This window comes from Natator depressus, chromosome 11, assembly GCF_965152275.1.
Source record: "Natator depressus isolate rNatDep1 chromosome 11, rNatDep2.hap1, whole genome shotgun sequence".
NCBI lineage: Eukaryota > Metazoa > Chordata > Testudines > Cheloniidae > Natator > Natator depressus.
Window position 1 is genome coordinate 17,713,649 of NC_134244.1, and position 22,295 is coordinate 17,735,943.

At 42.0% G+C, this 22,295-nt stretch overlaps 1 protein-coding gene across 3 annotated transcripts in view; it reads right to left on the reverse strand.

Annotated features, from left to right (window-relative positions):
- Positions 1-8,740, reverse strand: part of NCKAP5 (NCK associated protein 5) — a 587,437-nt gene extending 578,697 nt beyond the window's left edge. The window contains exon 1 of one of the 3 annotated variants that reach the window (XM_074967242.1): positions 8,600-8,740. The gene's annotated coding sequence lies outside the window, so the exon portion shown is untranslated. The remainder of the gene's footprint in view (positions 1-8,599) is intronic. The other 2 variants (XM_074967246.1, XM_074967244.1) reach the window with 2 other exon arrangements.
- Between the last annotated feature and the right edge of the window lie 13,555 nt (positions 8,741-22,295).

Below are 22,295 nucleotides of genomic sequence, written 5' to 3' on the forward strand. Positions count from 1 at the left end.
ACTAAGACACTAGACTAGAGCTCAGAAGATCTGGGTTTGGTATCTGGCTCTGCCACTGCTTCCCTGTGACACCTTGGGCAAATTACTTGTCTGCATTTCCGTTCACCATCTGTTAATTGCAAAAATGCTCCTTTTCTGAGGACCCTTTGCCCATTTTGTCTATTTCAACTGTAAGTTCTTTGGGACAGGGACTATCTATAACTATGGGTCAGATTGCAATTCCCTTCCACCAGGTATAGTGGTGCTATTGGAATGAACAGGACTATTTGAGGATTGAGGTACTAATTGAGGAAGAATATCAGAATGGATCCTATGTGTCTGTACAGGACCTACTGAATGGGGCCCTGATCTTGGTGCTACCATAATCCCCACCCCCTCTTCCCCTGCCTGCCCAAAAAAAGGAACAACAATCTCTGTGGCTTGAGTCAGACACCCTAATATTAACTGAGTAGTACCCTATTTCTCATTAAAACCAGAGGGGCAGATCCTCAGATTATGAAAATTATCATAGTTCACTGAAGTTCAATAATTGATTTTAATAGAGTGATGACAATTTACACCACCCGAGGATCTGCCCTAGTGAGTCTATTTGAAGACGAAAGCACTACTCAAAGTGAGTAAGGTGAGCACTAAATTAAAAGCATAAAAATGGCAAATATTGTGGGAGGCTCACATTTGTTCTATGTGATTTTTTTTAAATGGGTGCATAAGGAAGCTGTTTTGAACAATCACAAGTGGAAAGTCATGTTCAACAGACTATTCTACTGCTGAAGGGTAGGGCCAGCATCACTCTCAGTAGGCCCCAGTTTTACCAATAAAGAAACTGTTTCTTCAGTCTGGGTACAAATATGTAAAACTCTCACGAGGCAGAGGAAAGGGTTGCCTCTCATTAACAATTTCTTGTAGGCAGATGGAAATGGTTATCTTGAAGAATGAGGCTGGAAGGAAATTATAGCCCCTCAGTTTGATGTGTTCTTGGAGAACTTCTAGTGGAGACCTGTAATGGTGGGTACTTCTACCAAGATCCTTTTCTAGTACATGAGACCCCTGCACAGTCCTTGTGTTACACAAAGCCATGACATGTCAGATCTAGCCTACAGATTTTTCCCCTCTGTCTCCTTTTAATAAACAAAGAACCCATTTACAGACACTTAGTGTCAAAATTACTCACATATGGCTCTTGTTCGTGCTTTCCTCAGCGGCCAAGTAGGGTGCAGGGCGATTTGCCACTTTCTGCTCTCTTATTGTTCTATGGTTCAGAGCTACAGCTAATAAAATATCCACTCAGTTGTTACTATTAATTGTGATACCTTATGTCTGCATTGCACATTTCTTGCCAGAGGATCACAAAGCACTTTAAAACACATACTTTATATATAGCTGTATATACATGCCCCCATATACCACACTGAGTTGGAGGGAAAAGTGTCTTGCCCTGAATCGCAAACACCATTACTCTTAGCATCCTAGGTAATCCTTGGAACCTCCCGTTACAGACCATAACCACCGCAATTTAGCTTGTGAGATCAGGTATGATTACAACACAAAACAATATTGCTACAAGCTTTTTTAAACCAGGAAATCCCATGCTTTGGGCTTAAAAATACCTGTGCTATAGATACACATTCAAAACCAGAACCCAGCCCTTATTTAAAAGCCATTGTACATTGTTTTCTATATACAAATGATAAAATTAGCAGAATACAGAAGAGACTAAACAGTGCTGGTGCATTTCACCATAGCACTAACACGTGAGTAACTCTTTTTAAAAGACAACGATCCCACACTTTCACAGGCCTTGGGAAGCAGGCCAGTCCTCGCGCACAGACAACCCGCCAACCTGAAGCATATTCTCACCAACAACCACACACCGCACCATAGTGCACCATAGTTAGGTAACTCTAACTCAGGAACCAATCCATGTAACAAACCTCGATGTCAACTCTACCCACATATCTACACCAGCAACACCATCACAGGACCTAACCAGATCAGCCACACCATCACCAGTTCATTCACCTGCACATCCACCAATGTAATATACGCCATCATGTGCCAGCAATGCCCCGCTGCTATGTACATCGGCCAAACTGGACAGCCCCTATGTAAAAGGATAAATGGACCCAAATCAGATATTAGGAATGGCAATATACAAAAACCTGTAGGAGAACACTTCAACCTCCCTGGACACACAATAGCAGATTTAAAGGTAGCCATCCTGCAGCAAAAAAACTTCAGGACCAGACTTCAAAGAGAAACTGCTGAGCTTCAAGAAAAGGAGGACTTGTGGCACCTTAGAGACTAACAAATTTATTTAAGCATAAGCTTTCGTGAGCTACAGCTCACTTCATCGGATGCATACAGTGGAAAATACAGTAGGGGGATTTTATATACACAGAGAACATGAAACAATGAGTGTTACCATACACACTGTAACCAGAGTGATCAGGTAAGTTGAGCTATTACCAGCAGGAGAGAAAAACAAACAAACAAACAAACAAACAAAAAACCTTTTGTAGTGATAATCAAGGTGAGCCATTTCCAGCAGTTGACAAGAACATGTGAGGAACGGTAGGGGGGAAAAATAAACATGGGGAAATAGTTTTACTCCTGCTGGTAATAGCTCACCTTACCTGATCACTTTCGTTACAGTGTGTATGGTAACACCCACTATTTCATGTTCTCTGTGTATATAAAATCCCCCTCCTGGATTTTCCACTGCATGCATCCAATGAAGTGAGCTGTAGCTCACGAAAGCTGATGCTCAAATAAATTTGTTAGTCTCTACGGTGCCACAAGTCCTCCTTTTCTTTTTGCGGATACAGACTAACATGGCTGCTACTCTGAATGCTGAGCTTCAGTTCATTTGAAAATTTGACACCATCAGCTCAGGATTAAACACAGACTGTGAATGGCTAGCCAACTACAAAAGCAGTTTCTCCTCCCTTGGTGTTCACATCTCAACTGTTAGAAGAGGGCCTCATCCCCCCTGATTGAACTAACCTCGTTATCCCTAGCCTGATTCTTGCTTGCATATTTATACCTGCCTCTGGACATTTCCGCTACATCCATCCGACGAAGTGGGTATTCACCCGCGAAAGCCTATGCTCCAATACGTCTGTTACTCGATAAGGTGCCACGGGATTCTTTGCCGCTTTTACAGATCCAGACTAACATGGCGACCCCTCTGATTCTTAAAAGCTAGTCTGTATAAACCAAGGCTACATCTATACTTGGAGCTGGCGATGTGATTCCCTGCTTGAGCAGACAGAACATTAGCTCTCTTTGAGCTGAAAGGCTACAGAAATAGTAGCCCAGCCACAGTAGCACAGGCAATGGCAAGCAGTGGCGTGGCCTGACCGCCTGCCCAGCCCCTGTAGGCCATGTCCTCAGAGCAATTAGCCTTTGCTGCCACTTGCCGCTACCCACGCTGCTATGGCTGCCACTACTATTTTAGCACGCTAGCTCAAGCACAGCTACTCCAGCTGGGAATCGCACCCTCAGCTCCAAATGCAGATGCAGCTCAAAGTTAACAGCTGCTGCTCCTTATACTTTGCCATGACATAAAGTGGTCACACAGGTTAAGAGCATCGTTATTGGAAGAGCACACAATGTTGACAACACATTTTGTTCCTTTTTCCAACAACCAAGTATTGCTATTTGCAATGGGTCAACTTGTGGCCTGGCCTTACACAGCCTTACAAGGGCAAAAGATGTACACACATTTCCCTGTATTGTGTTCCCATATCTCAGCTACTGATATGTGGGGGGAAAGCTGGGGGGCACAGCTGGTATCCCCTCCCATGAAAGTGGGAAGGTAATGAGCAAGAAACAGGTGGATCTTTGCCTCTTCCTCCTTAACAAACTGGCTAGCATAGCTGGGCCAGCATGGGTGAGAGGATGGAGAGAAAATAATCTGGTAAGGGCCAGTAGCAGATTACTTCCCCATTGAGAACATGGGGCAGGGGGTAGCAGTTCTTTGCTGGGGCTCCTTCTGGGGCAATGCAGCTACAGACATCACTTAGATCAGGGGTGGCCAAACTTACTGACCCTCTGAGCAAGACACACACAACATGCCCTGTCTGGCAGTGCCTGCTGGGGCACGGGGCTAAAGCCTGAGGGAAACAAAGCTCACAGTAATGTGGCCAGTTGCAAGATCGAGTGTGGATTCACTTGGGATAAAGTGACAAACCCAACATTCATGTGGGTTTCCGCGGAAGTAGTCATTTTAAAAAGATTCTGTATCCCTGTTTTGTGGTTCCCACCACAGAGAAAAGAAAAACTTTTTGGCTTTGGGTAGGAAAATAACTATGGCAGTGTGGGCAGGGCGCACAGAGTAAAAACAGTAATTTCATTAAAGCATGAGTATCGTTTAGCAAACCACAGTAATGTGCACTGATTGCCAAAGCCTTTCACATTCCTTTAATTGATATGCCCTCTCATACATCAGTGTTTGTTACTGCTACCAGAAAATATTGAAATTTCTGTACACCTGTATTGTTTAAATCACAAGATTTTCTAGTGTAGACAAACCCTTTGTATCTCACTGTGATTCCATACACAATTTGCTCCATTTAAAAGCAAAAATATATTTTTCCAGACTTCTGGAAAAACCACCCTGGATATGAAAAGCAAGCCAGGTTCTTTCCTTATTCCTCAGAACTACCAGTAGTAAAGGTTCTATAGGTCAAATGATGCTGCCATTCACACCTAGGCTGTGTGAAATGTAATTGATTATGTGTGAACAGGAACATAGTTTTATCTCACATAGTTATATTGGCTCCTTAGCGATAATATACGTGTTATTAGAGTCAGAATTTTGGACTCAATACCACACGGGGATGGGCCTAGACAAAGGAGGCGACATTTCATATAGCCATTTTCTGGAGTAAAACTGCATTTCAAATTGTTTGTATTTCCATAGGAGGCCAGGTGCTCATTGGTTCCCTGAATTTGAAATGGTGATTGCCTTGCCTTTATAACTTCTACCACAACCTTAGCCACAGTGTCCTAACAGAACAATTTGAAAAATATGGGAGGATCTGAAGCAGCTACCAAAAATTCAGTAGAGAGCAGGATTGTCAGGGCACTAAGAGGTACTCAAAACTAAAATGCTCAGTTTACAAGAAAAATGTTGGATACATCAATGTGTTGATTATAGGTTAGTACTGGTGCATAACTAAGGCGATCTATGCACATAACATATCTTTATGAAATGCTGTACCCTGGCGGTGCTGTAAGTGAAATCACATCCAAAAGTTTTTCTAGCGATCTATCACTCTAGAATGTACAATTCAGCAGTTGCACTTTGTTTCAATTCTGAGTTTCCAGAAGTATCGAATTCTCATGGAGTAAGCCTTTGTTACAAAGTAGAATTTTGCCATCTTTCAGCAAACACCACAGATTTTCACACCTTTACTTTAGAAAAAAAACCTGGCCACTTATGGTGGGAAATTTTACTCTAACAATAGCTTTTCTGCTCTCAACACCATCCTCTTTCCTGGTTATAAAACAGAATCCTAAGCACTAAAGAAAGTAAACAAAAGTCCATTAAAAAAATCCCAAAATGTATTCCAAGTTAATATCATCTTCTGGGTCTCCCATTTCATCTCAGTTTATTTGTTTCTGGCTTTGAGCCTATAAGTGTATGGACCTTCAGCATGAGTCATCTGCAGGGTTTTGAACCTAGCACATTCAACACTAAAAGCATAGGCCTCAATCACTAGAGCTAAAGAAGCAACTCCGTTAACTACTAGCAGTTAAGGTGAAATCCTCCCTCACCAAAGTTAATGGGTGTTTTGCCATTGATTTCAGACGGGTCATGTTTTCACCCTTATCCTCTAACATGGACCAGCCATTAGAAGGGGATATGACACCCATAGTGCATTGTTTTACATAAGATCTTTGGTGCAGGGTCTGTTTATCTGGGTGCTGTACAATACCAAGAATATTGTCAGCACTGAAATACTAAACAGATGATAAAATAAAATAATATCTCTTGATTCTGAATAATGTTTTCCTTTTCATAATTATGAAAAGCAGTGCATCTGTCCTGCTGCAACGTGACCATTTTTTCATAGCTCTAGTCTTTTGATAAAGGAAAGGAGGATATGTTCGCACATGAGGGCTTTCATGTTTGGTCTGTCAAAGACATGAAGAAGTAGTGGATAAGCTCCAGAAAGGAGTAAGATCACATCTGCTTGCTATTATAAACATAAGATCTGATTCCACAGTCCAAATTCCTATTGGAGTCGGACCAAGTCTGAGGTGCAGGATCAACACTAGCATCTACCAACTTCTGCTTCTCTGTACCTCTCCATGCCTCTGCTTCTCCTTCTGCTCTGTGTCTGTCTTGTGTATTAAGATGGTGCCAGTCATGACTCCATAGTTAAGGATGAGCTGTGTTTTGCATGTAAAGCAGGGATTCAGCGCCTTAGTTATGCACGAAGTTACACTGTGTCCCCCTCAAAATTACAACATGCACTCTTGAGTTCAGAATGAGTTTAGACTGTAAGCTCTTCAGAGCAGGGACTGGCTTGCACTTTGTATTGTACAGTACATAGTACAATGGGGCTCTGATCTCTGATACTAATACCATGGCCAATGGCTAGTATAATATGAAGGTAGAGCAGGGAATGTAGAAGTAGCAATAGATCTCTCTTACCTGTTTGTCTCTACACTGTCTAACCAACTCTTTCTGTTTTCCCCTTGAAGGAAAAAATATAGTATACAGAATCAAAGCCAGAGACACCAATCAGTTCATGTGTGTAAGGGAAGTTTACAGAAAAGTCCAGGACAAGAAAAACATTTGTATAGAAAGGGCTAAATTCAGTTCTTGGTTTATGCTAACTGGATCAAGCCTCTTTTTTTGGGACAAATTCTCAGTTTGAAACAAGTCTTTTCTGAGACTCCTAGTAAAGAGAATAATGACAATCCAAGTGTCAGAGGAATTAACCCATTTTTCAGGTATCCATGTACTAGCTTCTCAGCATCTTTCCTAACTATCCTTCATAACCCCCCTAAAAAGTTGCTTTTTCAATTTGTCCTTTAACAATAACCATAATCATATTTAGCATCTCAGTGGACTCTAGGAAGGTGGGTAAATATGGAAGATGGCAGCATGTAGTGGCTTTTGCTGTGGTATTAGAGATCTGGGTATGTTGGTGCTCCCAGAGGTGGGTTTTTGTTTTTGTTTTAAAAAATGAGCTGCTGACCCATTCCCCCACCGACCCTTCCATCTTTCTCAAGGCTTTTCAATTGCATTTTATCTTCAAAAAGACTTTCACTCAATCCCGCAACGACTTGCCTAAAGTTAAACATGTGCACTAGTCTTTGCAGGATGTGGGGCCTTGTGGGTTTTTTTAAAAGTATATATTTCTGCATCGCACTATAGCCCATAATAAATATTATTTACACACATGCTTTGAACCCCAATTCTGTAGTAGTTATTAATGATGTGTTGTACCTTGCCAAATAAATAGTTCCATCCACTTCAATGGGACTAGTTTCATGAGTAAAGCTTGAAAAATCAAGGCCCTTAATGTAGGGAATTTGAATGTGTATTTCTTGAATGTACTTGATTTTTACTTCACCAGACTTATTTTCATGTGATAGCTGAACTCATACATTGAAGTTTTGTTGCAAAATACATTTAAACTATTATTCCATAGACTAACCAGCATTTATTTTGTCAGTAGGCACATGAAGCTTTTCTTAAAGTCTCAGCTTGGCATATGCTCAGCTCTACTTGCACATTAACAATTAACAAGGCACATTTAACGAATCCCTATTGCTGAAATATGATTCTGTACCATGAAATGAGCAAGATTCTTTGCTCATAGTTAGCAACAGTGAAGCCAAAGAGTACTGACCATAATGTGTTGAAATAGGAATCATCAATCTGGAATTTCAGATGATTTAAAGTGCTGAGATGAAATGATGGGTATAAACCAATACTGTCTGCAGGGACTTGAAGACATTCATATTTACAATACATCAGAATGTAATAAATGAAATCAGATATGATGTATTATGATTTACACATCTTAAATTGTGTAATATACACTTTTCATTAATGCAACTTCAGCTGTTTCTTTTAAAATACCAGAAAAGATGAAGACGATATTCTCAGATAAAACAACTCATTAAAGTTAAAAGAAAGAGCAGGTGACATATTTTTAGAAGTCCTTGGTTTGCATTTGAAAACTAGAATAACAACGATCAGTTAGATAGCAGAGAGAATAACTTTTCAAAAGTACGGTACATGCAGCAAATTCTGAAATCCCCCTATTAATACAACTAGAGAGAATGCAGCTGGGAACTTGTCAGGAAAGTACCAGACATTAAACTATAAATGTATATAAAGATGTCTGTAAAGATTCAAGCACCTATAAGACACTGGAACAGTACCGAGAAAAAGGTAACATGAATGCTGATGGTACGTAGTTACTGGGTAACATCTTCTGTTTACACATACTGTCTCACAGCTTCCTCCCAAATCACAGGATTAAATTAAAAGTGCTAACAGCACCTTTCAGTGTGCTAAATGTAAGCTTTTTTTTTATAATAAGATTTAAAACAAACAAAAATCTGTCCTTACCTACAAGGCAAAGCAGAAATGGAAGGTCAATGTTTTCAATTTACCAAACTCAGTATTTTCTCTTTCATTCTGTAAATGTTATAACGTTATTGAGGACAAAAAATGTCTGAGGTTCTCAGATCTTCCTTCAGAGTTTTAATCACTCGCTTCTCAAGAACGGGTTTAACAAATACCACTGTGTTCTGTCAATATTTGTATGCAGCACCACATAGGGCAAGCTGCCAAACTTACATGGTTTAAAGAGCCACGAGTAGAAAACTGACACCCTAACAAACACACTCCCTGCTTTGTCTCTTTTAAGGTAGTGCTAAAAGTGTCATCTTTGCTTCTAACTGGAGCTTAGGAGAGCTCTTTGTTTGGTTTCTCCACTTCTACAAAAATGCATAATTTAATAATCTTGTTAGCCAAACTTGGGGATTTTATCTCAGTGCCCTAAAGTTTCTTGCACAATTGTAGGTCTTTTGCTTTCCACCAGCTGCACTTTAAATGTATTTTAATTGGCTGGAATTTAGAAAGAATGCATTTGGCAGTAATTTGCATTTGAAGCACGCCCATAGCAGCTGAAACAGGCCCCAGAAGCAGCCCGATTACTTCATCAAAAGATGTCGTTTGAATACCATTGACTCCTACATTACTACAGTGAACTCTATTATATAGATGTGATGATGTAATTAATAATTTTCTGTTAAAGGTCTTAATTAATCTGGAAGCAAAAAAAATCTTCATCTGGAAACAAATTTACTGAAAGGGCTGTAGCTTTACACTTCTTGTTTTCAAAGACAATTCGATTTTTGGAGATTTCAAGAGGTGCTATGATGAGGTGCTTAGAAACTGACTGTCTCCCCATTTTTAAGTTCTTTTGTGAGTCACTTGTGCGATTCTGTGCATATTTACGGTCAAACAAGACTTATCCATTTGAATTTTGGTATGATATACTCTAGTACCTAGTGTGTGAGATACTATAGAATACAAGTCTATAGTAAAAAACAAAAGTTTGAGTCTCCATTAGTGTTGTTAACATCTGCTTATTTTTCTCCTTTTCTTTATGTTTTGTTACCTAAGGGTATGTCTACACTATGAAATTAGGTCGATTTTATAAAAGTCGATTTTTAGAAACCAATTTTATCCAGTTGATTGCGTATGTCCACACTAAGCGCATTAAGTCGGCAGAGTGCGTCCTCACTACCCTGGCTAGCATCGACTTACAGAGCTGTGCACTGTGGGTAGCTATCCCACAGTTCCTGCAGTCTCCGTTGCCCATTGGAATTCTGGGTTAAGCTCCCAATGCCTGATGGGACAAAAACATTGTCGCGGGTGGTTTTGAGTACATGTCATCAGGCTCCCCTCCCTCCATGAAAGTAATGGCAGATGGTCGTTTAGCACCTTTTTTCCTGGGTTACCGTGCAGACGCCATACCACTGCAAGCATGGAGCCCACTCAGCTCACCGTCACTGTATGTCTCCTGGGTGCTACTGGCAGACACGGTACTGCATTGCTACACAGCAGCAGCTCCTTGCCTTCACTGCAGATGGTGCAATAGGACTAATAGCCATCGTAAGTCTCCTGGGTGCTCCTGGCAGACCTCAGTGAGGTCGATCGGGGTGCCTGGACAGACATGGCTATTCTCCTCTTAGAGCACCGAATGGGAGCCAGAGACTCCAGGTCATTCTCTTCTTTAAGTTTCATCTCATGGAGATTCAGTCCTGCCTGGAATATCATGTGAGCTGGAGGCTTCTGCCTAAGGCTGCTCTCCCAGCTGGCAGCACCGCGTTGTCGCACCTACCCCAGCCTACCCCTTGCTCCCAGGCTCTCATGAAGCCTGGACAGTAGTAAGGAGCAGTTCAACTATAGGCTGAGCAAGTGCAGAATGGTGATAGCATGTGCCTTTGGATGTTTAAAAGCTCGCTGGCGCTGTTTGCTAACTAGGTCAGACCTCAGCGCAACCAATATTCCCATTGTTATTGCTGCTTGCTGTGTGCTCCATAATATCTGTGAAAGTAAGGAGGAGATGTTTATCACAGGATGGAAGGTTGAGGAAAATCACCTGGCGCCTGATTTTGAGCAGCCAGACATCAGGGCGATCAGAAGAGCGCAGCAAGGTGCGCTGCGCATCAGAGAGGCTTTGAAAATCAGTTTCATGACTGACCAGGCTTCGGTGTGACAGTTGTGTGTTTTTCTGCTTGATGCAAACCCACCCTGTTTGTTGATTTTAATTCCCTGTAAGCCAACCACCCTCCCCCCTTCAGAATAAAGTAACTATTGTTTTGAAACCATGCATTCTTTCTTTATTAATTAAAAAAAATATGAGATAACGGACAAGGTAGCCCAGGTGGGGTGGGGGAGGAGGGAAGGACAAGGCCACATTGCTTATTGTAGCCACACTAAAAATCAAACTGTTTGAACAACTGCCTTCTGTTGCTTCGGCCATCCTCTGGAGTGGAGTGGCTGGGTGCCCAGAGCCATCCACTCCGCTTTCTCGGGCGTCTGGGTGAGGAGGCTACAGAACATGGGGAGGAGGGGAGGCAGTTATACAGTGGATGCAGTGAGGTCTGTGCTCTTGTTGGCTTTCCTGCAGCTCCAACAGATGCTTCATCATGTCCGTTTGCTCCCTCATTAGCCTCAGCATCGCATCCTGCCTCCGCTCTTTGTGCTCACTTAATTCTTTCCTGGCCTCTACCACTGAATACCTCCATGCATTAAGCTGTGCCCTATCAGTGTGGGAGGACTGTATGAGCTCAGAAAACATGTCATTGCAAGTGCATTTTTTTCGCCTTCTAATCTGCAATAACCTCAGGGACAGAGATGATGGGGGAGCGTAGAAACATTCTATGCTCTATGATTCTGGGGGGACTGCATGGTCACCTGCGCTGCTGAGTTCGCCACACTGACAAAACAGGAAATGAAATTCAAAAGTTCCCGGGGTTTTTCCTGTGTACCTGGCTAGTGCATCGGAGTTCAAAGTGCTGTCCAGAGTGGTCACAATGGAGCACTCTGGGATAGCTCCTGAGGCCAATACCATCAATTTGCATCTGAACTACCCCAAATTCAACCCAGCAAGGTTGATTTTAGCACTACTCCCCTCATTGGGGAGGAGTACAGAAGTCAATTTTAAGAGCCCTTTAGGTCGACGGAACAGGGTTGGTTGTGTGGACACAGTCATTTTTAAATCGACCTAACGCGGCTAAATTCGACCTAACCTCATAGTGTAGACCAGGCCTAAGAGGTTAAATGTGTACATGATAAGTGGACTCTGCAGTTTTATTTAAATGAGTAAGTTCATCCCATATCTAATTGTGCAGCGTGTATTTTCTAATTCTGTAATATAGAGATTTAAGGGCTCACAGCAGCATGGAAAAATGGGAAGACATTAAAAACCCACAAGAATTCACACAGTAAAATACAATATTTAGACTTAATGTAGAAACATTAACAAGTCAGGTTTAAAAGCACTGAGACACTTCCAAACTGTGTCTGACTGAACGCATGGCATCTGAGAAACCCAGTGTTCTGCAACCTAGGAAAGCGCCTATGAAATTGTAACTGCTAAACAGTTTGCTTATCACCAATGTATCAGTAACGATAAAGGGGATTATTCTTGAGCAGGAGTATAATGAAGACTGTTTAAAGGTGAACAGTTCTCAGAGGAATGATGATAATAATTGCCACCTACAGAGAAAAAACAGCATTTCAAGAGCACCATCTGAAAAGGAGAAGAACTAATTATACCAACCATGAGTCACATGGTTTCATATTTTGACTCCATGCAACATTTTGGAAATGTGCATCTCTGTACCCTAAATCTGTAAGGACAGAGGGCTTTGGCCTGCCAGCCCTCAGTGCCCTGAACTTTTATGGAATTCAGTGGAAGTACCACATTCAGAGGGAATGTAGATTTGAGCTCTTAATGATACTCCAAATATTGTGCCCAATTTTTTGTTCCACCTCAGCCCCTTATGTCCTCCAGAGGTGTAAAGGGATCCAAAAGGGATAGAAACTGCCCCTGAGGTTTACTCCTATCAAGGGACCTTCCCTGAACAGCAGAGAGCTGCCAACACAGCTCTATCCTGGTCTCCTCCTAGTTCGCACAAAAAGAGGTATACATTAGGGAGGCTTAGCCAAGTAAGCTGCAGCCGATCTATCCTGGGCTGGTTGACAAACCCTATCTAGGTGTGAATACAGCGCTCATCATCATAGTATCTGAGTGCATCACTATCACTCATGTATTTTACCCTCACAGCATGTCTGTGAAGAGGGAAATTGTTTATTGTTTGTTTTGTTTTCATAAAACCAAAAGGGAGCTGAGCTACTTGCTTAAAGAGGGTGTCTGTGACCAACCTGGGACTTGAAACCAGACCTTCCTAAGTCCCATTGTAACCCACACATCTCCTGGGCGTGGTGTTCTGTCCCAGCTAGTGGCACTGAGACCACTTAGAGAGAGATTAATGAATCTGCTCTACAGCCTTAACTAAGAGCCAGTTGGCTCATGCACTTAGTTCCAGAGGCCCCAGATTTGATCCTGCCTGCCGACGACTGAGGTCTGTCAGCGTTACAAGTGGGGTCTCGTCGGGGATTTCAACTGGGAAGTCTCTGAAGCTCGGGATGTGCTTCCTCAGCTAGGGGAAGTATGTAACCCACACATCTTCCAGGTGTGGTGTTCTGTCCCATCTTGTGTCACCAAGACCACTTAGAAAGTGAGAGAGAGAGATTGAGTCTGCTCTACGGCCTTAGCTAATATGCAGGTGGCTTTTAGCTCATGCAGCAGAGGCTCATGCAGTAAGCTCCAGAGATCCCAGGTTCGATCCTGCCCGCCGACAACTGGGGTCTGTCGGCATTACTCTGTCCATCACACTAAGCCACTGTTGCTACCAGAACATTACTTAGAGCAGTTCTGAGACTTCTCTTGCTGATGATTGGCAAGGGCCGGGCAAGAACATTCAACATCCTGAAAACACAGGCAGCAGAAAAGATTACATAAAGCAACATTTGTCCCACCCGCTGTCCCTACACTGCAGCCTACTGAAATGCATGACAAAATTCCTGAGACCTTCAATGTCATCCATTCTCCTACTGAAATGCATGACAAAACTCCCAAGGCCTGTAATGGGTCATCTCATGAGTGTTATACGTAAGAGAGAGCAGCATAGCTTTTTGTGGCATCCATACTGTAAGTGAGAGAATATTCCTAGACCATCACAAGTACCCTGGATGCATTGTGAATATCATTATTTACACCAAGCTTTGTAGTTTGTTTGTGGGATTTTTTTGTAAAATGGGAAAACTCCCTGGTGGAACTGTTGCACTGTAACCTTCTACTGGGGAAAAACTAATCTTATCAGCAAAATATGAAGTGGGTGGCTGGGTGAGAAGGCTTGGAGGAGGGGGGTTGAAGATAGCTAATGGCAGGTTGCACAGCACCCCAGTTCAGCCCTACCTTTAGCTCAAGTGGTCAAGGCCTGTGCTTTAGCAGAAGGAAGATCAGAGTTCTAATGTCTGCTGCTCCTGGGATCACGGTGCGCAGTGTCATGAATGGTAACCTGAAGTCCTAAGTAACCTCTGATTTGTTACAGGACATTGAGGACAATCAGCCTTTATTTCCATTCAATAGCTGCCTTTTAAATGAATTAAATTTAAGGCACTGGCTAAAATTTCCAAAGGAACAGTAAGAACAAACTTTCACAGACGGGTCTGGTTTATTCACGAGCCTTATGGGAGATTCAAGTCACAGCCCCAGTAAGCCTCAAAAAAGCTCTATGCTAACTGATTTTCTGATAGCTATTACACAAGAAGAATCTTTGCACTGACAAAATGTAAGCATTTGAAACGCTTCCTATTAAGCCAGTTAATAGCCCTGAGCACAGTGAGAAGGAAAAGCATTACTTCAAAAACAGAGAGAAAGAAATACGGGCATTATCAAAGAAAAGATAATCAATCTTTCAAAAGCAACAACAGCAACAAGCAAAGAATACTTCCCCCAACTCTAATGGGAATTCTTCACTGCCTTCCTGCTGTTGGCAGGAGACAGACAGACAGACACAGATGCACAGAATAGACGATAGCCCAGTAGTTAAGGCACTCATGTAACACATGGGAAAGTTGGGTTCAAGTCCGCACTCTGCTAGTCTGGGGTGGATGAGTTGGTCTCTCTCAAACTTCCCAACAAAATGATCATCAAAACAGATTATTTCTGCAAAACATTTTGATTTCAGGACCCCCAATTTGAGAAATCCTAGTATCCCCCGTGAAATCTGCCAGATTTCAGGGTCCTTGACGCATTTTTCTTGGCTATGAATTTGGTAAGGCCCTACTGATAGAAGTTTGCCTCTGCACCCCCTCCCCATGCAGTGGCTACACATAGCAATCTAGCCCTAAGCAAGGTTGCCAAGCATGATAGCTATCATTTGATAAACACTCATTTGTGGGAAGCACAAGGGCTTCTATGCAATAATATGCAGAAACAAGATGTCTGAATCTAATATAATGATTCATAATTTACAGTTACACTGAACAATGGTGGGATTTCCAAGGAAGACGCTAGCCTTCCTTAGACACTGGAGCTGGGCCTGAGAAGTATTTCCCAAATACCCCATTTTATCTAGTGTCTCATGTTGCTCCCTTCTAGTTAGCTCCAAACCCTCTGACAAGAAACAGCACCCTGAGAAATATGTCTCCACGTCAGTCAATTCCATTGAGAGTTCAAATATCACCCCCTGAAGTATCACTTTCCTGGACCTACCTTCCTGGAGCAATGTCTCTGAATACAGGGCTGCCGCACAGGGCATGTTACTGAAACACCAAAGCCGATAGACGTTCTTTGACATGTTGTACCATTATCTATCACATACCTTCCTGTTCTTCTGGTATTTGCAGTGGCATATGATTCTTTATGAGTAGGCCACACAACACTAACATCTTTATGGAGGAGAAACCTTTTCAAAAAATAAATGAGTATAGTCTGAGTTTAAGGCCAAATTCATGCCCTGAGCAGATTTAGCTCAGGCATGAGAGCACATTAATCTGCATTAGCATCAATTTGCAAGTTCACTGGGGTATAATGCCCTCGGACTTATTAACATCAGTTTGCAATTTCTCTCATCAGATGTTATGTCCATAAATTTGCACTGGCATTGCTTTTCCTTTTCCTCAAATCAGATCAAAAAGGGATCTGTATTCAGATTGGCTGCAACCCCAAGTACTCTCTCCTATGCCGATTATTTCTGCCAGGGTCAATAGTAATCTGCCTGAGAAGTGGAATGGCCAGGACACATGCCATATGTCCCTATTATCAGCAACATTTATCCTTCCACAGCTGCATAGTAACTCCTGGCCAAGCCTGAGGAATGGTCCTTAGAAGTACCTTCTGCGCAGCACATAATGCCAATTGGACTCCACACATCCATGAATGCACTAGTTCTACTCCTGGATTTTTACACTAAAGACCCTGATGCATACCATTCATGTTTTTCCACCCTGGTGGGTGTATAATTTGCAGAGGGAGTCTCACTTCAGTCACGCTCTGCTGGAATAACTGCATCAGGCTGACAGTGTCCACCAAGATGGAAGAAAATAGCTTACCAATTGTTTCGCTTTGCTGAGCTAACAAATGAGGAGGGTAGAAATTTACATAAATGAGGGATCAAGTTTTCAGGGCAGAAGATGAAGGATTAGTTAGCACGCAGAGGGCACTGAAGATTACAGGAGAATGAATCAGCTAGGGAACCCATCCAGACAACATAAAAACAAGAAATCAAGGGTGGAATCAAAATAGCTAAAATCATCTACCTGCACAAGATAAAAATCACCCCTCATGTGATTCAAAACTTGCTACCCTGAGGTGATGTTTTCAGCTTCAAATGAGCACTTGGATGCACCAGGACAAATATGTCATTTTCAGTTGCTACATACTTATGGCCAGTCTGATGAGATGACATATAACTGGACAGAATATGATTTGTGTGTCATGCGGTAACAACTCTAAAGCATGCATTCTTTAAAAAAAAAAAAAAAGGAGATAAAAATGTGATGCTGTGCCAGTCTTTTCCAGAACATGTAGCTAAGGTATGGTATCTTCATGTAGCAATTTTAAATATTTCATACCACTCATACAGTCTCGCTTACCTGGGAGAGAGTGGAAGTAAAATAAATAAATAATCTGTTAAGGGAACTCAGTGTGAGCTCTGCAGATTCTATAGCTTCATTTTCCTATCCTACTGTAGCTGTTGAGGTTTCAGCTGTGCATGCATAGGTAACAAGGACTGGATCAAGCAAGGAAACCAGGGATACCGGTGGAGCCAGAGCCTTGGGGCCTGTGATAAAGCCGAGTATTTTGTTTATTCAGATTCCATTCGATCTATTGGGCAGCCAGAGCCTGTAAGAAAGCCCTCCTGGGAAGTCACTGCAGGGACAGCATTACCAATTATAACGTATAACCGTGGAATCGCCATTCATTTAATGAAACTCATGACAACTCTCACGCACTTGGTTTTCAGTAACCTTTTAGATCGTCACTGTACTGTGACATATAACAACATTACCCATGAGACAATGCAGATTAAAGTTTGATTTTTGCTAACAATAATATAATGATACATGTGGCCAGATCCCGCCACAGAGCACCACTTATGTCAGTTGAATTCTACGTGGACACAGGGGTTCAATTTTCAGGTTGGGGCTTAAATTCTGCCTGTGTACACTATCCTTCTTTTAACGATAATTGCTCAGCAATTATTATTACAATGTATTTATTAAAAAAATTGTTTCACATTTTCTTTTAATAATGGTATTCAAAATTCCATACAGACATTAGCAGATCCAGCCTCTAACTCCTCCCATAAGGCAGGTAAGCATGATAAGTAAGAAATGTTATCATCTCATCCTGCATTTTGAGGTACAGTGTGCATGGGACATAATTAAACTGAGATGTAAATTAAAGCTTTTCTTCCACAGAAATAGACAGGTAAAACATAACTTACTGTACACTTAAGCCTGAGTACAAAGGAGTCTAAAATTGTCTTTACTTTAAGATTGCACTGTACGGCAGAAGAGAGAAAAGGAAATACTTTTAGTAATGTCTTTCAAAAGACTAATATCTATTATTACTCTGACTAGAAAGAGTACATTTCAATTAGCACATGTGGGGCCAAATTCTGCATTTACACAACTATGAATCCAGCTATTTGCATTCATTTAAGCTGAGTTAGTCAGGATTTACTCTGGTGTAACCAAGAACAAATCACGGCCTGTTGGTTAGATCAGAGGACTGGGAGTCAAGAATCCCATTTTTCTCCAGAAACACCAGCCCTAATCCTACAATCAGATTAGCATGGACAGATCCGTGAGCCCACGCAGATCTATGTTGACTGTAATGCAGTTTTGCATAGACACAAGGATCCATCTGCACAGCACCAACAGCAGGATCATGTGACCTCGGCCAAGTCACGTAACTTCTCTTAGTCACAGTCTGCTTACTTGTAAAAGGGGTATAACACCCACTGCCTAACATCTGTATGATTTAGAATGTGGGCTCTTGAGTCAGAGACTGTGTCTGACTCTGTTTTGTACACTGATAAGCAAATTTACAGGATGGGTGGGGGGAAACAACCTTGTACTTTGTTTTTTTCATGTGTCAACTAAAAATAAAGAATTCAGGGAGAGGAGCTACCAACTAGTGTTTTCAGCACTGGTAATAAGTCAATAATAGATAACTAAACAAACAGTTTAGAGAAAATGTACAGCCTATGCTATTCAGAATCTCAAACTTACCTACGAGGAGCTGAACAGCTGCTGCCATTAGAAAGGTCCCTCTGGTGGCCACAACACTCCCTGTCCCAGTTTTACCACAGCAAAGAGCTCTGCTACCCCCAGGCAGAGGCACGACGACAGGTTCAGGCCACCAGAGGTAGACTGAAGAATGAGCTGCTTGTCCCAGAAAGCTCTTGTTTTAAGGGTTAAATTTCCAAGAATCAGATCACGGCTAGCTCTAATTGTTCTTCAGAAGTAGGGAAAATCACTTACTCCCATTTATGCATTAGTTTCGCGGTCTGTAAAATGGGTATCATGCCACCTACCTTACAGGGTTACAGTACATAGTAGTGAAGCTTAATTAATATTAATAATGAGCTTTGAGATGCCAGAGATGGATGACACTATAGAAGTGAAAAACTGCATTACTATATTAAATGTCATTATGAAAATATGTACTAAGGGCACTAAATATACTACATTTTATTGAACTTAAGTAATGTTTCAACAGTATTGTCTTTGTTTGTAATGTATGTGGAGATATGAAAGGGACCAAGGGTTACAGTGTTATTGGTGAAGCAAGTTAGAGTTGAGCTAAGGTCATGAAGATAAAGCAGGGCACAGCCAGACATAAGCTGCAGGATCTTCCAATTGATCCGCTCTTTTACCAGAAGCCTGTAAAGCTCTTTCAGTACAGAAGACAGTGATATGGTCAATTATCCTGCATCAAGTGAATAATTAAGTGGCTGAATTTTGTACAAGCTGAGAGCATAGCTAGGATGCAGCAGAACAGAGGTAGTTACAATTACGCAAGTGAGTGATAATGAACATGTATATAGATTAGGGATTGGGAAAAGCAGGGCAAGCCACCCAGAATAAGGGAATTTTGGTCACCTTAGAACCGAACAAGGGAAGTAGGGTGGGGGAGAAAAATGTTGCAAGCAAGAAGAAAAGTTTGAAAAAGTTTGAGTTTGGGGGGAGGTGGAATGGTTTGTGTTTCAGCATTACAGACGCAAGTGGAATGATTGAAGTGTGGTAATCCCCAGGTTCTGAGGAATTTTTTGCAGCATTTGAGAGTGCTGTGTATGGCTGCAAACTATTGCTTCAGCAGACTTGCTAGTGCAGGCTGGCACAGACTCACAGTGAATATCGCCCTATATGTTTTCATAGACCTTTGTACTATCACCATCATTTAGCATTTGAAATGTACTCTCCTACTAGGTCTTATTAAAATTAAATGAACTGCATATTTGAGGCAAAGAACCCACCTGTGTAACACATTCAGGGTGTTGTTTTTCTGACCTCTAAATAAATCTCTCCCACTCTTGTTTGGCCTAAAGTCTTGCTGTAAAACTTAACAACAGGAATGATGATTCATCACAATTATGGCGATACATGTGCAGTAACTTTGCATGGATGCTTGAATGCTCAACACACCCAATGATGCCCTTGAAAAACAATCCATAAGAATTTATAATTTGCAAAGGGATCAACCACAAACTAACTAAGATGAAGGAATGCCTGGGAATTAGTTGGTTAAGAACAAACATTTCCACACTGAGCAATTATAATCACAATGAAAATTCTCTCTCTACCATTCAGTAAATGATTCTCATAAAGAAATAGCAAACAATCATCCTGTTAGCTCTTAAAACACTGAGTATAGTCCTAACAATCACTATCAGTCAACGGAAAATGTCAAAAGAGCCCAGAATCAGGCTTGCCTCGAATCACTCATGACGATTGATTGTTCCGCAGCAACTGCAATAACTAGCATTTCAATCCGTGCACTAGGCCTCACTTGAAGGTAACTTTAAAAAAAGCAACAATAGAGACACTACTGCTGATCCAGGAAAACCACAACGTGATCCCTCTGGGTCTCCCTGATGCTAGATGGATTGTTCTTGATGGATTGACTCATCTAATACCACAGAAGCACGGGGGGGCATGTCATTGTTCTTTTGCTGCTGACTCTTTTCTTTGGACCTGTACACCACCCACACCTGCAGGTAGTGTGGATGGTGTTGAAGAAGTTGCTGAAAGTTGGGTGCTTATCTCCTAAAACCAGGATGCTTAATTTCTGAACTTCCAAAAATTAGGTTAATGCTCTGATGCCATTTTTGCAAGGAATAGCAAAAAACCCCAAAACAATAACAAAACCCTCCCACATTTCATCACACAGAGAATGATTAAAAACAAAGCTCTTGGCTACCAGCCCGAAGACTCCTAGCAAGTTTGAAATATTTGGTGTCCTATTGTGATTTTAGAGCCATGCTGTGACTTGTCAATGAAATAATAAGAAAGACTTTTCCCCAGTTAAAAATCTCCACATGAGCACTGAGAGGAAGTCCTGATACAACCCTCTGAACTCCAAAGGGCAAACTATACTAAAACATAGAGGGAATCCACCTTGGTAATGTCAGTAAATCAGACTGTAGAAGGCAAAGGAGGTTTCTCCTACAGTGGGGAAGGGGCTACAGAAGGCCCTAGGTATAACAGTGCTCTGAGCAGCTGAACAGTGTGAATGCAGGATTGAGCAACCCTTGTGTGTGGAGAAGCCATGTTCCATATCAGCTCTATATAGGACAGAGAGGGTTTGGAAGTGGGATCTTGTCACTGGGTCCATGCTTATGGAGATCTAGGGGCTACAAACCACCAAGTATGTAGTGCAGATCTTGCAACTTTATTGCAGATAGAGCTGGAATATTGGCCAGGGAGGATCTATGGACCGTCTTCATGCTTCTCACGTTAGGGGGATGGATTCCATCCACCATGTAGTTTCCCACATGATATCTGTTTATTCAGACTGTGCAGAATGGAAGAAAAGGAGGCGAATTTCACCCAAGTGTTTATTCATGTCATGAAACTCATTATATTATGATTTTATAGAAGAACAAGAGGCAGAAAAGCTGTTCAGGATTTAGAAATCAGAAATGTGAGTTTAAAAAAAGCAAGATTCATACAATAAACATGGTGAAAGTGGCAAAACTTTAGAGTCTACTGGCTCTCCATTCAGATGGCTCTCCATTCAGACTGTGCAGGCCTTGGCTGCTGAGTGGAGGGCACTTGAGCTGGAACCTGGAGTAGAGAGTGGACCTAGGTTCCCCTACCAGTCACTGCGGACATGGCATAGAGCAGATAAAGGACAGTGGATTGCCTGGGACTTTTTGTTCCATGGAGACCTTGGTACCCCTCCCCCACTCCTGGAAGGGGAAACCATGCAGCGACCTGGCCAGAGGGCTGAGTCACAAAGAGGAGGCTGCAGAGCAAAAGGGGTCTGCAGGCCAAGAGGATAATGGGAGAGAAACTGCCAGAGGAGAGCACATCTGGCCAGAGCTTATCCCCAAAGTGACCAGGAGGAAGTGCCATCAGAGGTGAATGGGCCATGTGACACCCACCAACAAAATGGAGTAAGCTGTGGTCTCAGAAGAAACTCACCTGTGTTAGATGGGTTGGGAAGGAAGATAAGCTCTTTAACAATGGCTTCATGATGAAGTGACTGGCTTCATATACTGGTCCATTCCCACTCACTTCCCAATGCAGGCCATGAAGTTTATGTGGGTCACTGCAGATTTGTTGACAGATGTGGTTTAATAATTAGAACTGAAGTCTAAGTATTCAATTGCAACCAGAACATTTACCATCTGTTACGTTTCAGGTGAAGTTTACTCATCTTTCCTCAATGCAGCAGATCCACCTACCCCACAGGCAAGAAAATGAAAGAAGAAAGAAATCAAGAATGAACTTGCACCAGTGGAGAGGAAGGGCACATTCTGCATATTTAGGCTCAGGCACTGAAAAACAGCTAGAGGGGGGCCAAAACCAAAAGCTTTTATCTTCTCTCCTCCTTCTAAACACCTGCAGTTTTGGTGTTTGGATAAAATAGGGCCCTGATTTGCAAAAACCCATAGCATCTCAAGTTGGGCTCATTTCCAAAACCTGTGTGAAATCTCACAAG